This window comes from Tamandua tetradactyla, chromosome 15, assembly GCF_023851605.1.
Source record: "Tamandua tetradactyla isolate mTamTet1 chromosome 15, mTamTet1.pri, whole genome shotgun sequence".
In the NCBI taxonomy this organism is placed as follows: Eukaryota; Metazoa; Chordata; class Mammalia; order Pilosa; family Myrmecophagidae; genus Tamandua; species Tamandua tetradactyla.
This window is the reverse complement of record NC_135341.1, coordinates 634,241-650,313: the sequence shown is the minus strand read 5'-3', so window position 1 is coordinate 650,313 and position 16,073 is coordinate 634,241. Positions and strand designations below refer to the sequence as shown.

At 34.9% G+C, this 16,073-nt stretch overlaps 1 long non-coding RNA gene across 1 annotated transcript; it reads right to left on the bottom strand.

The window, feature by feature from the left end:
* Window positions 1–211: 211 nt before the first annotated feature.
* On the bottom strand, window positions 212–16,073 carry LOC143657832 (uncharacterized). The gene is made up of 5 exons (XR_013162966.1): window positions 15,819–16,073; window positions 11,624–11,765; window positions 9,137–9,239; window positions 1,075–1,178; window positions 212–913 (listed from the first exon to the last, which is right to left on the bottom strand). It is a non-coding gene; the product is annotated as an uncharacterized LOC143657832 (long non-coding RNA).

Here is a 16,073-nt window from a genome sequence, read left to right as displayed (position 1 = left end):
CAGGGTGAGGCAACCCCATTCTTGGATCATTTTTGTATTTGAAATTCTGTAGCTCTGATCTTTGAATGTAGTTATGGAAGCATTTTGGCTTTTCTAAGAGGCATTCTTCCAGGAATATGAAACAAATCAAAGCATGAGAAACAAAACATTTTACTCAATTCTTTTGATCTGAGAGTAATGCACAGAAAGCTATTAATATCTATTCCTTGGGAAGAAATCTCCTTTTTTGGTTTTTGTATTTGCTATTTTTATATACTGACAATAGAGTCTTATTGGAAAAGCTCAATAGTAAAAAGTAACACATTTATTTTAACAGTATATTCCATGAACTGTGCTTCTTGTTTTCAGACTTAATCTTTACAATGCTTCATGAGCTATGAGATAGTTAGTCTTCATATTGCCATTTTACAGATGGGGAGACCAGGATTTAGCTAGATTAGGTAACTTATCTGAAAGTTAAAGAGAGCCTAGAATACTGGGGTTTTGTTTAGGTCTGCTAATGAATTGGAAGCCTCAGCAGGATATCAGTGGGAGGAAGGAGACAGAGGGTGAGATTAAAAGCTGAGTTGAGATCGTGCTGTTATGCATGGCTTAAGAAAGGTTCTAGTTCTGCCCAGAAATAAGACTGCTCTCCAGATATTTGCCCAACAGCAGAGTAGAATGGTTGCCCTTTACAGAACCATGATGACTTGAACTTAAAATAATATGACAAATGGGACTAACATTATGAAAGTTAACATTCAGGTTACATATTTAAAATATCTCTTTTTACAAATTCCCTACTTATATTAAATAAGCTCATGAATCAGTTCAAAAATTCTTGAACACTTGATGTTTTTCTCTCTGGGGAAAATTTCTGCCCTTTATTTTCTTCTCTTCTTTGTAGGGCTGTTTTCCTTCAAAACTAAGCTCCCTGTTAAGGTGTGGAAAAGAAAGAAGAGCCACAAATTATTGTTGATGTATTGCCTAGTCAAGATTTTCTGTTACCTATAAACTTGTAAAGGGTAATAATGAGAAATGAACAAGTTATAAAAGGACTGTTTTGAATTTTATCTCTTTATCTCCCACACTCACCAGTTTAAAGGATGCTAATGAGTAGTATCTGTCCAGAGAGCAGATGGCTGAGCAGGCAGGAGAGAAGGAATAGTGTCAGTCTTCAGGCATTATTTGGCATCTCACTACAAGAAGTCAACAGTGAGCACAGAGGTAACTTAGAAGCACTCTGCATTTTCAAAGAACAATAAACTACTCAAGAGAGTTCGATATGAGGGTGTATATAACACGATTGCAAAGCAATATATAGCAGCTCCATATGAGAGGAACAAAATGTGGTGCGAGTTCAGGACAGAGAGAGATGACTTACAGCAAGGATGGTGAGTTGAGGAAGAAGAAAGGGAAAAATAGTAAGTCATGCTTTTTGCACTGCAAGGAGAAAAGACATTACTGAAGAAGCAGGCATGTTCAGAAATGAATCTTTGTGAATGGTGGAACTATATGTGACCTGGGGGGGAGGGTGTGGAGGATGAGAATGGAAACATCAGTCCAGAAAGACAAATGGAAACTTTTGCTGCTAAGATCTGTACCCTGTTCCCAGCTTCAAAGTCACTTCTTTTGAAGGCAACTGGTAGAATAGTGAATTCCACATGGGGGAGTCATGATTCATCAAGTAAAATGAAAAAGTAATAAAAGCATTAACAATGACATCAGTCTTCATATAGCAAAGTCTGAGAATTTCTTTTAAAATGTAACATAAGTAATGAAAATTACTTGTGCTCAAAGATGCTGCTTCAAAGGCACAATGCCTTCACTGTATTTTAAGAGTAAGTGATATTGTAAAAATAATTATTTCACATAATACAGCAGACTAACCGCTTTTCACATTATAGGGACAAGCACCCCAGTTTTATTGTATAAAAAATGTTATGCATATGCATCAACTAATGTTCTCAAAGGATTTTTTCCTACACATTTGGCATTGTGAGCTCTGAGTGTGTCATGGCACTGTACTCCTACATGAGAACACGGAGTGTTTCCTCAGTTGGACAGAAGTAGGTAAAGAAGAATGGCATCACTGGTTGAGGTTCTTATGTGTGCATAGTCTATGTTCACTCTTTGTCTTTAGAGAGAGGGTCAATGCTCTACCTTTAAAGGTATTGATCTGATCATCACAAGCATCCACTGAAGCTTGATTACTCTGAATTAAAAAAAATGCTCTGATACTGGTGAAAATCAATATATTTTCTTATTTATTTATTATTTATTCTTCCATCTAAGTAGAGATTACTGAGTGCTTACCATTTGAAAAATACTCTGGTAGTGCTGAGAGGGATACCCAGATGCATCAGATGTGGATCCTAGCTTTAAGAATCTTATATTTAACAAGTAACAGATGTAAATAAAAATAACAGTATAAACAATCACTATGCAAAATACAATAAATTATGAAGTCCTCAATAGCACTAAAGACAAAGTGCTATGGGATTTCAAGGAGAATGGGTGTTGTTGGTTCCCTATTCCTGGTTTCTCCCCTTTCAGCAGTACTTATTTATCCCTCACAGATCCAGAGTGACTCCAATATTTGGTATCAAACGTTAGAGTCCATTTAAGTTAATTTAACATTATCTCAGCTTTTTTTGCTAACCCTGCTACATTGCTAACCTATTTGTGTTCCTTTATTAAATTACTTCAACAAATATTTATTAAATGTTTACTGATGATATAGCTGTGACTAACACACATTAGCTGCTGTCTTGGAATTTACATTCCAGATGAGGACAAAATAGTATATATAATTTCAGGCTTAATAGTTGGTATGGAAAAAAATGCAGGTGCATAAGGGAATTAGAGATGATAAATGAGGGGTGTCATTTGAAATGAAATGCTCAGAGGAGGATGGCTTTTGAGCATTCACCTGAAAGATGAAAGGGAGCAAATAAGGCAGATATCAATGAGTAAGACAGAGGGTGCAACAAGCTCTGGTAATGGTACTCGTAACTGGAATTCTTATGTCTTCTCAGAACCACATTTATACCTGATTTCCATTCATTGTGTACTCACCTTATTTTCTGGAATACTCTCTAAATTTAGCCCAGTGAGGATCTTCAGTCACTTATATCTCCAGGCCTGCCCTGTTTTTGTAAATTCATTTTGTAGGTTGATATCCAAATCTGAAATCCAGCTCCAGGATTAATGTCCAGCTACCCCTTTTCACATACTACCAGAGGCAGTACATTTGCCTTCCTCTTCCTATGCAGAATCTGTGTCATTAGGCTCAAGAAGACAGCCTAATAACCGACATCATCTATGTATTTAATGCTGGGAATTATCAATATCAACTGTTAATATGGATTATCAGTATTATTGGTTACCATAATTTCAATACATTTTTCACCCACTCTAATAAAATTATACTAGGGCGGGCCGCGGTGGCTCAGCGGGCAAAGTGCTTGCCTGCTATGCCGGAGGACCTCGGTTCGATTCCCGGCCCCAGCCCATGTAACAAAAACGGAGAAACAGAATACAATAAAACAAGAAAATGTTTAAAAATGTTTCCCTTTCTTCCTTCCTTCCTTCCTTCTATCCTTCCTTCCTTCTCTCTGTCTTTCCTTTAAAAAAAAAAAAAAAAATTATACTAAAAAGCATATCATTTCCCTCTAACACAATAACAGTTGTAAGTGGGCTTATGACAATCCAAATAGAACTGAGCCACCCAGCTTTAGTTCCAGTTGTATGAAGACCAATGGGATGTGAGAAGAAGTGGGTGCAATTTTAAAGTAATTTCCAACTTAATGATGAGCCCCTTGCTCAGGATTAAACTTGCATCCTTTCCAGAGCTGGAATATTGACATACGGTAGTCCAGCTTTGACCACACAGATAAGCAAAGCAACAAGAAAGAGGGAACTTGGATCTTCTCCCGAGCACAGCTGTTCTGGCTCAACTGCCATGTGTGAGAGTAATACAAATACATTTTATTTAATCCCATTCTATTTGGTTGTCTTTTTCCAGCAGCTTAACCCTTAACATAATCAATATACCTGTCACTTTCAACATGTTATTATAGTGGTATCCCACTGTTCTTGCCTACCATAGTGAGGATATCCAGTTTTGAGGAATCGTCTCCTCCAGAACTTTTCCCCCAATATCTTAATTATTTAAAATTCTATAAAAATTGAGGTATAACTTGCATGACATTAAATTATTCATTGTAAGTGCACAATTCAATTATGTTTAGCAAACTTACAGCGTTATGTAACCACAATCCTGTTTAGAACATTTCCATCACCCAAAGATCCCTCATGCAATTTGTAATCAAAATTACCATACCATCCTCAGTGAAACACAAACTGTTTTTATAGATTTGTCTTTTCTGCTCATTTCATGTAAGTGAAATGATATAATGCCTGAGTCTTTTGTATCTGGCATCTTTCACTTAGCATAATGTTTTTTAATTTCATGGATTTTGTAGCATCTATCAAGAGGTCATTCATTTAATGCTAGATGGTATTCCATTGTAGGAATGTCATATTTTGTCTCCACTTAGTAGTTGAAGGACTTTGGATTGTTTACACTTTTTGGATTTCAAGAAATATGGTGCTATGAATATTTTTATAAAAGTCTTTGGGTATATGTATTTCATTTTGCTTAGTTATCTAAGGGGGGAATTACTGGGTCATATGGTAAATTAATGCTTAACTCCTTAAAAACAACCCAACTTTTTTCAGAGTGTACCATTTTATACTGCCACTGGCAATGTATGAAGGTCCCGGTAGCTTCATATCCTTGCAAATTTTGTAGAGCATAAAATAGTGCCTCACTAAGCTTTTAATTTGTATTTCCCTAATGAATGATGTTGAACCACCATCTATATTTTTTCTTTGAAGTACTTCTTCAAATCTTATAGCCATTTTTAAATTAGATTTCTGACTTGCCATTATTTCACTTTAAATACTCTTTACATATTCTGGATAAAAATTCTTTATCAGATATGTGACATACAAGTATATTCACTTTCTTCATAGTGTCTTCCTAGATGTTATTAATAGTGTCTCCTTTAATTTTGTTGAAATCCTCCTTAGCAATTTTTTCTTAAGGTTCTTGCTTTTGGCATTGTTTCTAATAACTCTATAATCTAAGATCAAGATTTTTTCCTATTTTCTTCTAAAAATTTATAGTTTGCTCTTAAATTTAGGTCTATGAGCAATTTTGTATTAATATTTGAGTTTATTGCGAGGTGATGTTTTTGCATGTGAATATACAATTTACATAGAACTGTTTACTAAAAAGATTATTTCCCCATCATTAAATTATCTTGTCATCTTTTTTGAAAAATCAGTTGAACATAAAATAAGGTTTTATCTCAGAATTATATGTCAAGATCAGCTTCTTAATTTCTGCAAAACAGCTTTCAAGGAACTTGAAAGAATTCTATTGAATCTATATATAGTTTGGAGAGGATGGCCATGTTCACAATATTGAGCCTTCCAGATCACTAGCAAAACAATTGTATCTCCATTTATTTAAATCTGCTTTAATCTTTCATAACCATATTTTTTTTCATTTTTAGTTTACAAATCCTGTACTTTTCTTATTTTCTTTCAAAACAATTCTTTATTGATTTTAATGATATTGTGAATGAACCTCTTTCCAAAATGTTATTTTCAGATGTTCCTGCTAATTACAAAAACAAAATCCATTTTTTATTTATTGATTGGGTAAATGATAATCTTGCTGAACTCAATTGTTAGTTCTGGTAGTTTTTGTGAATCCATTAAGATTTTCCCTTAAAGTCATATTATACAGATAAACACAAATTTACTTCTTTGTTTTAAAATCTTGATGACTTTCATTTTTTTCTTCCATTAGTATTGATTAGAACTTTGATTAAATACAGTAGTAAACAGAACTTTTAAGCAGAAAACCTTCTCTATTTCCGATCTTGTTCCTTTATATTTAAACATGACATTAGTGGTATTTTCCATAAATACCCTTTTAATGTCGATGTTTTTATCATGAATGGGTGCTAAATTTTGTCAAGTGCTTTCTCTTTTCTAATGAGATGATCATGTGGTTTTTGTTCTTTACTCTTTTGATATGGTATAGTAAATTAATTGATTTTCAGATGTTAAACCAACTTTGTAGGCCTGGGATAAAGCCCAATTGGTCATATTGTAAATTGCTTTTTGTACGTTAGTAGATTTGGTTTGCTAATTTTTTTTGAAAATTCCTGCCTCAGTATTCATGAGATATATTGTTCTATAATAGTCTGTTCTTGTGATGCATTTGTATGGCTTTCAAATTAAGGTAATAATGACCTCAGAATGTGTGGAAAAGTATGGCCTTCTCTTCTGTTTTCTGAAATAGTTTGCTAATGGTAGATGTTATTTCTTCTTCAGATGTTTAATAGAATTCATGGGTAAAGTCATTGAGGCTTGGAGATTTTACATGGTAAGATTTTTAATTGCTAATTCAATTTGTTTGCTTGTTTTAGTCTATTTGGATTATCTTTGCTCTTGAGACAATTTTCATAGTATATCTTTCTGGAAATCTGTCCGTTTCATCTAATGTGCTGGCATATTATTTCCGATATTATTTCTTAATAATCCTTTTATGTCTTGTTTGGTTGGTAGTGCTGTTTTCCTTTTCATTCATGATTTTGGTAATTCATGAATACTGTAACTTTTTCTTTGTCAATTTAACTAAATGCTTATCAATGTTTTTTATCTTTTCAAAGAAAAAAATTTTATGGCTTTTTTCCCCATTGGATTTCTTTTTTCTGTTTCATCAGTTTCACACTAACATTTGTAGTAATAAACAAACTTGATTTGTGCTTAGTTTGCTCTTCTTTTTCTAGTATCTTAAGTTACAACTTAGATTATTGGTTTGGGATATTTCTTCTTTTCTAAAATAGACATTTAAAGTGATCATTTTGCTCTAAGCACAGCTTTAACTGAATTCTGTTATGTTTGACACATTATGTTTTTATTTTCATTTAGTTTAAAATACTTTAAAAATTTCTCCTTGTGATTTCATTTTTGACCAATGCATTATTTGAAAGTGTATTGCTCAAATTTTGAATATTGTTGACTTCTCAGATTTCTTTCTCTCCTTGATTTCTAATTTATTCCATTGGCATTGGAGAATAAGATTTCTATGGTTTTAATCATTTTAGATCTTTTCAGATTTGTTTTAGGACCCAGTACACGGTCTTTTCTGGGTCATATTCCATGTGTGCTTGAAAATAATGGGCATCAGCTATTATAAGGTAGAAGTTGTTGATAGAGTTAAATTCTTTATATTTTTGTTGATTTCCAACCAATTTATTCTATTAAAAACAGAGTGCATTATTACATTCTCTAATATTTATTATTGAATTGTATGCTCTCTTTTCAATTCTGTCGTGAAGATTTACTTCATGTCTTTGGGTCTGAGTTGTTATGTTTATGTATTTACAGTTATTAAATTTTTCTGATGAATTGACCCTTTACCATTATACTGTGTCCTTTTATGTTATAGTAATCTGTTTTGCCCTTAAGTCCCTATTTCTGACATATATAGAACCAGGCTATTCTTTTATGGTAACTGTTCTCATGCATTCCATCCTTTTACTCTCAACCTATTTGTGTATTTGAATTTAGAGTTTGTCTGTCATAGATACATATGATTGCATCCTTTTATTTTAAATCCAGCGTGACAGTGTGTGCCTTCTGTTTAATCTATTATCATGTAACAAAAATTTTGATGGTTGGAATTTCACTGATTTTTTTTTCTATGTGTCATATCCTTTTTTATTTTTATCTTAAAGAGATAACTTCTAATATAACATTATGATTCCTTTGTTCGCTTTTGTACTATATATTTATGAATTATTTTATTACTATATTGAAACATTTGTCTTAATTTAGTACAGTCTACTTCAGATGAATACTATCTAAATTCCAGTAAAATATAGAGATTTTGCTCTAATAACTCCATTTTCTCCACCCTTGTTTGTACTGTTACTGTCTTTATATGTTATGAACCCAACAATACACTTTTAAGGTTATTGTTTATGCAGTTTTCTTTGAAATAAGTTAATTCAATGAAAAAAGAAAGTAAAATGTATATACTGTCTTTTATATTTACCATGATAATTATCATTTCCATCATTTTTATTTCTTTATCTGGGTTCATGTTACCATCATATTTCACTTCCTTTCAGCTAGAAGAATTACCTTTAGTGTTCTAAGACAAATTTGCTGGCAATTGATCACTCAATCTTTGCTTATTTGGTATTATCTTTTTATTGAGTTCAATTTTAAAGGATAGTTTTGTTGGATATAAATTTTTCATTGGCAGTTTCTATTTCATCTTTGAATATCCTTCATATGAATATGATGAAACATTAGTTGTTAACTTTTTGTGGTTGTTAACAGGAGACAAAGGAAAAATGGATAAATTAGACTTCATCAAAAAAAACTGTTATATATCAAGGGACATTATCAAGAAACTGAAAAGACAATCTGCAAAGTGATAAAAAATATTTGGAGGCCACATATCCAATAACAGTGTAATATCCAGAATATACAAAGAATACTAACAACTCAAAAAATAAACACAACTCAATTTATAAATGAGCAAAGGATCTGATTAGACATTTCTCCAAAGATGTACAAATGAACAATCAGTGCACCATTAGTAACTAGGGAAATGCTAATCACCACCACAATGAGAAACCATTTCACATCTAAGGAATTCTGTTAGTAAAATAATAATAGTAGTAATAATAAAACAATAAGAAAATAAATGTTGGAGTTCCAGAGACATTGGAACCCTTGTAAAATGTTGGAGGGAACTGTGATAGTTTGAACTGGCATATACCTCAGATACCACAATGCTCCAAAAGATAACCTAATCCATTCCTGTCAGTTTAGACCCATTATGGGTGTGGATCTATTTTAACTAGCATCTTTTGCTGAGTAGAACCTTAAGTTGAGATGTGACCTATTCACTCAGGGTGTGGCTTAATCTTCTTATTGGAGTCTTTTATAACAATATAAAGGACACAGAGAAACAAAGAACAGCACACAGAAACTGAGAGAGAAAATCTTAGAGGTTGTAGGCAATGAAATCCAGGAGATAAGGACCGGTAGACATTACCTTGTGCCTTCCTCAGTGAAGAGGAGTCCCAGATTGCTGTCTTCTGGAAGAAGCTCTGTTGCTGCCCTGATTTAGACATCTTTCACAGCCTCAGAACTGTAAACTTAAATTAATAAATCCCTATTGTAAAGTCCAACCCATTTCATCAACTTTGGCAAACAAAAACAGAATGTAAAATGTTTAGCAGTATTTCCAAAAGTTGTATATTGAATTAGTATATGACCCTGAAATTCCACTTTGGAGGTATGCACCAAAAAATGGAAATGATGGTGTATTACTGGAATTTTGTTTTTCAAAAAAATCTTCAGAATAAGGTTGGAAATTTCCTCAGGATAGCTGATGGAAATTTTAATATGATTTTACTGTATAGATAGATAATTGATGTAGAAGTGTTAAATCACTTTCATGTGTTTGGAATATATGAATAGATACACAAATTTAATTTTCATACTTATGTTTTGATAGTATTTAAAAATGCATCTTTCAATCTCATAGGAAGGCAGTGAAAACTGAGAAAAGTAAAAAGAGAAATGTAGATGAAAATCAACCCCCTTGTTCCTTGGTAATAAAGTCATGTGAAGCTGAGGTTTGGCTGTGACACATGTCTCTAAAGACACATGCAGGGGGAGAATTTGGTTATAATAGGTTTGAGATTAGTAAACCTAGGTGAAATTTCAAAGCATGAATGATTTAGGAGCCTTTTGGAAAATTAGGGTCAGAAATCCTCAACGAAAATAAATGAAGTGAGAATATAATGCATTATTATTTCCAAGAAAATAATTATATAACCAAGAAATTTTACAAAGACAAACCTAAGAATCATACTGTTTTGATAATAATATGAACAATTGCTTTATTTAATTTGTGATATACTAGTTTTGAAATATTGTTGGGTTCAGAAGTGGGCAGATAATTTGTGGGAGTGCCATAAAAAAGGCAATAAATTGAATAAAAATTGGGAAATAGAAAATTTTAAAATGATCATGCACAATCAGCATCTCTAGATATACATCAAATGAATTAAATAATTAGGAAGTGTTACCTTCAAAAAGTGGGAGTGAAAATGTGGACAGGCAGCACACTAACTTGTCACCCAATACTCAGCTACATTATTCCATATTTTTAAGCTAAGATTACTTCATTTTGAGCCAATAAAGACAGCAGGGTAATACTCTTGGAAAATGAGCAGCTTAGAACATAGGAGAAGGAACTTCAACTCTTAAAATGAAACAAAAAGATAACTTTTACTAGCAATGTCCTCTCTTTTTTGCAGAGTTGTATTTGTTTATGAACTGAATGAGGCAGGGTAGTAAGGAGTTTTTTGGCACAGATTTCATTCATGGTGTTGAATCTAAAAGACAGTTCAGAGCCAGTGTTTCTCATTCTTTGTGTGGGCCTATATTTTCCTCGAGATCTTGTTAGAATGAGGACCTTCATTCCACATTGCTCTGATGAAGCCTTTGATTACATTTTACTGCTGAGCTCCCAGTGCTAATTGATAATCCTGGCCCATGGCCCTTCACTGTGAATGGCAAAGTCCTAAGTTACATCTATGCTGATTACAGAATGAGTTCCCTGACACATATACCTATTTGTGTCACCTGAGGATATTTCAAAACAGTGAAGGCAAAGAGCAAAACAAGAACAATTAACTCAGAATCTAATCAGTATTTTTACTTCCCCTGATAATTTCAAAATGCAGAGGGGAGTGATATCCACTACCTTAGAGTTTGTGATTCAACATGGGAAACATCTATCTTTGCAAATGTGGAGGTAGTCACAAACAAAATTTGCATATATTTTAATAAAATAAAGCTAGTTTCTCTTCTGTACTCTTCATTTTTTTCTGTTTTCAATGTTTAAATGCTGGAGGAAGACATCAAAAATGCAACATTTTCTTGGGCCTGAATATACAAGCTTAAAAAGCTAAAAACAATTGCTTTTTTCCCTCAAAGGTCAGTTGTTCTCATATTTATTTTTTCTAGTAAAGTTATGCAATAATATTTAGACAAAAATAAAACTAAATTTGGGAATTATAAAAAGGAAAATTGTTCATATCCACTCAAACGTTTTAATTCTGCTTGAGGACACCATGAAATTATCAAGTACATTTTTGTATGCCCTCAAATTTTAATTTATTTTCTTCCTGTGAAATGAGAAAAATTAAGTAAAAAATTGGCTTCCTGTTTACTTTTAGAGTTAGGATCATAAATCCTTCTTGGAGAGTAATATGTGGCCTCTGCTCTACTACTTCTATTTTGACTCTCCATCTAAGAAATATAACCATCTTTCATCCCATCATTTATGTCCATATAAATTTCATACTTGGTCATTTTACCTTAGTTTTAAATCCAGATTTCCTGTAGAAAATTCTAGGTCATTTTCCATAGTGTGTGTGCCTTATTCTCTCCCTTCTCCAGGAATTTGTATTTCTTGGTTTAAAGAATTTTTCACAAGTATTTATTGAATAAATAAAGTAATATGCACCTTTAAATGGCCTTCCACAACGTGAAATATCTCTTTAATTCTTCAAGATTTTACGAGGGTTTAAAATTGCATCTGGCAAATCCATTCAGAGCATCTGAGTCCTTGTCCCGGCCCGCGGGACGATCAATCGAAGCTCGAACTCCTGTAAGAGAAGAATGGCATGGGACAAAGAGACGCGAAGAACAGCAGCAAGACAAATATTCTGATTAAGCTGCAAAAGTTTATTGAGGAGGCTGGGTATATATACCCTAGAAGGAGAGGGGGTGGCTAGTAGGGAAGGTGGTGATCTGGATTGTTGCTAGGGCAGAGGGCAGATGTACGGTTAGTACTTTTGGCGCGAACTTTAGGCGCAAACTATTATTACTTCCATGAAGAAGGCTGATTATAGTTTAGGCTGTTCTTTGTTTCAGCCCTGGCGGCCATGTTGCATGTTTCCGGCATCGCTGAGGGTGGATTTTATATATGCTGCCTTAATTGTCCCCAACATCTCCTCCCTTTGTTTTTCAAAAGGATGGAGGAAGAATGCTGATTGAGCATTCTTTTGGCATTAACCTTTGCTGGGGGAAGTAGAGGCCTCATTCCCCAAGTTGTTTGTGGCTCTGTTTCTCTGGGGAGGGGAATTTTTGCAGAGCGAACCCCTATGTGAGATGAGGCATACTTCACAAGGAGCTCGAAAATGGCCTTTAATTGTTCTGGCCCTCCTTTGCAGTGCTTTGCCTTGCACCCAGCGGTACCAATCATAGCATAAGCTAGAAGCATACCTTCGAGTTATATACTGCTCCCGTAGGAGGGGGGATTTTTACCCGAGAGGGTGGGTAGCAGTCAGATATTCTGGTTTCATACCTTGGTCAGCGAGGTGAAGCCGGTGATAATGCACTTGAATGGGCCTGCTTAGGGCTGAATCGATTTGGTCCTTAATTAGCTGCATTATCCTTTTTATGGCCCAAGGTGCAAAAGATATTATAAGGAATAGGGTTATTAAGGGGCCTAATATAGGGAGGAGGTAAGGGAGGATTCTGTTGTGTCCCCAGGAGGAACTCCTTGGGCTTCCCGCTCATGTTTGCGGTTTGCAATTCCTTCCCTAAGTTTGGTCATTGAATCTTTAATTAAGCCAGAATGATCAGAATAAAAGCAACCTTCCTCACCTAATGCTGCACAAAGCCCTCCTTGTTTAAGGAAGATCAGATTTAGCCGTCTTCTATTTTGGAGAACTATTTCTGATAGGGACGTAAGGGACTTTTCAAGGTGGGTGATGGAAGTTTCAATACGGGTTAAGTCCTCGTCTATTGCAGCTCTTAGGCTGGAGAGGCTTTGTTGTTGGAGGGTGATTGAGGCGATACCGGTGCCTAGACCAGCAACACCAGTAGATGGATTTCTAGATTTCAGTCATCTGTCAGCTTAGCTGTCATTGAATAGGTTATAGCAGGACTTGCTGGTTTATTATTAGCTTCAGCTGTGCTGGAGAAAGAAAGAGAGAAAAATGCCTTTTCTCAGAGCAACCTTTTTTTGCCCTGGACAGATTGTTATTGTCTGTTTGTTTTGTTAATCACTCTGGCAACAATTTGGCTGAATCGAATTCCCTAGAATATATATATACACTGATCCTCTGCCTCATATCAGGACCGGATCCGGTCCTCGCCAAGTGTTATCCAATGGATCTTTCCAGAGGACCGTGGTGAATTGTGTTCAAATAGATCTAAAATAGGCCTGTGGGAGATTGCAAGGTAAAGAAAATATTAAAATCAACAGGCTTTTTAAGATCTATTTGAACAAGCTGTCCTTTTTGAATGCATTGTTCAATTAATTGTAACTCTCGTTCAGCTGCAGCTGTTAACTGCCTTTTGCTTAATAAATCAGAATCTCCTTGTAAAATATCAAATAAGTTTTGTGATATATAATTAGGAATCCCTAAAGTGGCAGGTAGCAAAAATGAATGCAGAGTGCCAATAGTGACATGTACCCAAAGCAAATGACCAGATTTTTAAAATTGAATTCATTGGATTGATTTAAAAGGAATGCAGGAATGTGGATTCTTTATAATTGGTTGTGCATTTTTGCTAATTTTAAATTTATTGCATGCAGTTTTTATGGTATTTTCTCACAATAGTGGCCAAATTTCTGTTTGCTTACATGACCGGGCCCAGTTGGGCCCTCTGGGAACTGGCTAGGGACCAAGAGGAGCTTCCTGGGACCTAGATATCTTTATTAAAGTACACCTCCTTCTGGGGGGATAGCCAGTCCTCCCAGCTAGAGTGTACGTTTTAACTATTTCTTACCAAGGTCATGTGATAGCAACATCAGTTACATGTAATGGCAACATCAGGTGAACAAAAGACTCCACAAGTATATTTTTTCCTTGCATTCAACCCTCAAATCTGATCTGCTTCCAATATAAGCCATGGTTATCTTGGGATAAATTTAGTTTATACATACATAGTTTATATAAACAGTGGACAAAGCATTAAAGTATTTTGGCTTAAAGGAATTTAGGTATTTAAATGATTTGAATATTATTTAGTCAGTAATAGATTCATTTATAGTAATAGTACTTAGATTAATAGATTAAGCCACCTGGTTTAGGGCAAGAAGCAGTTTTTGCCAGTATGATGATACCCAGGAGAAAATCAGTATTTTTTATACAGATAACAACATGATAAAAGTTAATATAAGTTATTTTGATAAAACACAGACTTTTTGCTTTTTAACTAATTATTTAGAAAAAAAATTTTTCTAAAAAAGCCTAAGAGTCCAAGAAAACATTGTCATTTTAGACTCATTAAATCTTTCTTGATTTTAACCAGAATTTCCATTTTTACAAACCCTCAGCAGTTATTATATTAGTTTAGGCTTTATTCCATATTTTTCTTATTTAGTAACAATTATTAATTTTGGAATAAAACTATTCTGTTTTCCTATTAATAAAAATACATCTTTCATATTTTTCATACTTAAGTCATTACTTTGAACAAATATTTTACCACATATGTAATTACCATCAAAATTAAATTGGTTAGAATAATGTTAAATACTTAAAATACTTTAGTTAATGTTTCAAATATATATTAACTATCAATATATAGTTTTTAACAAGAATTTTTAGTTTTACAGTTCTTAAAATATATTTCTCTTTTCAAACATGAATAGGAGCTAACGGTAGCGCCATAGTCATTCACTGTTTTTTTAGTTTTTCTAAATATTTGAGACTGAGTTTTTTATATTTTGCTGCTGGGGCTGAACTGGCTTCTTGTGCTGCTGAGGTGGAACTGGCCTCTCTCTGTTCTTTTCCCTGTTCTTCTTTGCTAGGGGGATTAGACTGGTCATCTCCTTCACTATCGCTTTCCGACCCGGAGTGAGTTTGAGATTCAACAGCAGGGGGTTTGGCTTGACTGCGTGTGATGGGAAAGGTGTATAAACCACTAGGGTGTGCTGGTGAATCATTTTTGGAAAAAGTTACATCTGCTAGTTCATGAGTAACTGTGTTGAGGCTTAGAGTTTCTCTCCTTTCATGCAAAAGTGCTCTTAATGAGGCGGCGTGTAGCCTAAGGTTTTCTGTTGCTCCTTTTAAATCTGCCTGTGGTGATAGGGTTATGGCAGGGCAGAAGAAGGGCTCTAATGCAGGGAACTCTTTTGATAAGGGGGCATATGGCGGGGGCCGAAAGGGGGGAAGGAACTCAACCTCCGAAGGGGGAGGGAGTGCGACTTCCGTCTCATCTTTATACTGATTAAGATAAGATGAGATTGCTTGGTTAGATGGAGTTTTTGCTCTTTCCATGTCCTTGCTTTTGCTTGGGGATTTTTCTGGCATATCAATAATAATTGAGCGGCATTCTGACGCGGGGCGGGAGTGCTCTCTCAAAGCTTCTTCCCCTTCTTTACAGAGCTTTTGAATATCTGGGGCTAAAAGATGGATTTTTAGGATTTCCTCAATTAGTAAGTAAAGGCAGTAACTGGGACCCTTTCAGGACCAAAGGTTCGGTAGTAGTCTTTTAGACAATCCCCGACCCTTAGCCAGCATTGGTGATCTATAGTACCTTCTTGCGGAAACTAAGGGCAAGTTTTTAATAGGGAATCAAAAAAGTGGATAAGATCCTTTTTCTTAACTCTGGTTCCTCGCGCCTTGAGTGACTCTTTGATTTACTTAATATACAATTGATGTTTGGAAAGTTCTTGTCCCATGATTAGGGTGGGGGCTTACCGTTTGGTGCTGAATTTCTTCTTTTATTTCTTCCTTTCGCCGACACTGCTTTGTCTCAACGGATCTATCTCGCGGGCGAGTCCTCTCGCTGTGATCCAAGGTGCGTTGAGTGCTGCCGGGCCAGGCTCCTTGAGTGCGGCGTTCTATCCCTCACAAGGCTTGAGCCCCACGCTGGACGCCAGTTGTCCCGGCCCGCGGGACGATCAACCGAAGCTCGAACTCCTGTAAGGGAAGAATGGCATGGGACAAAGAGAC